This window comes from Talpa occidentalis, unplaced genomic scaffold (genome assembly GCF_014898055.3).
Source record: "Talpa occidentalis isolate TD23 unplaced genomic scaffold, MPIMG_talOcc4v2.1 talOcc4.2, whole genome shotgun sequence".
In the NCBI taxonomy this organism is placed as follows: Eukaryota; Metazoa; Chordata; class Mammalia; order Eulipotyphla; family Talpidae; genus Talpa; species Talpa occidentalis.
In genome coordinates this window covers 55,885,971-55,887,893 of record NW_023602073.1, presented here as the reverse complement: position 1 = coordinate 55,887,893, position 1,923 = coordinate 55,885,971, and the positions used below count along the sequence as shown (strand labels likewise).

The 1,923-nt window shown below is 48.8% G+C and overlaps 1 pseudogene; it reads left to right on the top strand.

Moving 5' to 3' along the window:
* Positions 1 to 412: 412 nt before the first annotated feature.
* On the top strand, positions 413 to 1,351 carry LOC119251398 (tropomyosin beta chain-like; annotated as a pseudogene).
* Positions 1,352 to 1,923: the final 572 nt, after the last annotated feature.

The following is a 1,923-nucleotide window of genomic DNA, read 5'->3' as shown; positions in this document are numbered from 1 at the left end:
TTCTTTCCTGCTTCGCTCAGTGTCCCATCCTTGTCATCAGTGACAGAAGAAGGGAGGTGAGGAAGTAGAAATGTTTTAGATGCCAGTCACAGTCCAGAAATGGTTTTGGTTTCCTCGGCTGTAGCAGATGTTCAGATTGATTTTTACTCTTGTGGGATGTTTGTGGGGTTTTATAGCCCTCAGTTACTGTCTTTCACCTGCACTTTGCATCCCAAACCTTGAATTTGTCTAGGTGTTGAGTTGCCTGCAGTTCTCCACCACTTCCTTTGATCCAGACCTTACTATGTGCCTTGGCAGCTGTTCCATCAAAAAGTGGAGTCTGGAGTCCTGCTGGGCCCTCCACACCAGCCAATCGTGCCCAGTCCTTGCAGCCAGCCCAGTTAGTCTGCCCGCAACGACCCCCACTGCAGTGATGGACGCCATCTTGAAGATGCGGATGGTAAAGCTCCACAGGGAATGTGCTCTCTACTGTGCCTGGTGGGCCGAGGCTGGAAGAAGCAGGCTGAGGACTGCGGCAAGCTGCTGGAGGACAAGCAGCAGGCCTTCCAGAAGAAGTTAAAAGGAGCTGAGGATGAGGTGGAAAAGTATTCTGAGCCCGTGAAGGATGCGCAGGAGAAACTGGAATAGGCCAAGAAGGCCACCAAGGCGCAGGCAGATGTGGCTTCCCTGAACCACGGCATGCAGCTGGTAGAGGAAGACCTGAGCTAGGCACAAGAGTGCCTCACGACTGCTCTGTAAAACCTGGAGGAAGCTGAGAAAGCTGCTGATGAGAATGAGAGAAAATGAAGGTCTTGAAAACCAAGCCATGAAGGATGAGGAAAATAGGGAACTGCAGAGATGCCACTGAAGGAGGCCAAGCATGGTGCTGAGCATTCAGACCACAAATGTGAAGAAGCTGGTGACCTTGGAAGGGGAGCTGGAGCTCAGAGGAGAGCAGAGGTGGCTGAGAGCTGAGCCAGGCAGCTTCAGGAGGAACTTCAACCATGGGCCAGGCCTTCAAGTTCCTGATGACCTCAGAGAAGGAGTAGTCCCCAAAACAGATAAATATAAAGAGATCAAACTGCTGGAGGAGAAACTAAAGGAGCCTGAGACCCAAGCAGAGTTTGCTAAAAGATCTGCAGCAAAGCTGGAGAAAACTGTCCACAGCCTGGAATAGACTGTGGCCAGTGCCGGGGAGGAGAGTGTGGACATTCACCAGACCTTGGATCAGACCCACTGGAACTCAGCACCTCTGAGAGCCCCTGGCCAGGCTAGAGTGCCACCCCAATGTAATAAAACTGATATTGGGGTATCAGGGAGGTGGATGAAAAGGAGGTGGAATTTGTTTCCATACTTGCTGAATCTGGATTGACCCGGTGACATACTTTGGTCAATAGAGAAAGGTAGACACAGCCTTGCGCCCGTTCTAAGCCTCACCCTTGGGAAGCCTTGCCATACACTTCTGCTCTCAAACCTGGAACCCTGCCAGCAAACAGGCTCATAGTAGTCTTCTGGATGACAACATCTGTGGCCCAGATACCTCTTGTCACCTCGGCAACACCCAGTTGCCCTCCAGAAGCTGAGCTGTCTAACTCACCAGCAGCTGATCAAAAACATATAAGTGAGCTTCGCAGAGATAAAAAGAGTTGCATACTTGAGCTCAGCCCCTGCTGCTCACACAGAATCAGGAACTAACTGAATGGTTGTTTTAAGACACTGAGCTTTGGGATAATTTGATACATAGCAATTAGCTCACTGATACAGTCTGTTAAGAAGTTATTTGTGCCAGTTGGATTCTTTTCATAATTTGCATGGCTTTAATTTTTTGTATGTCCTTATGATTATTTTTTAAAAAGTAAATAATAGGACAAGTATTATTGTTTGTTTTCATCTCTCAAGCTGACTCTCTTTTTCTTGGCATAGGCTCTTTGACTCCAAGCGGTC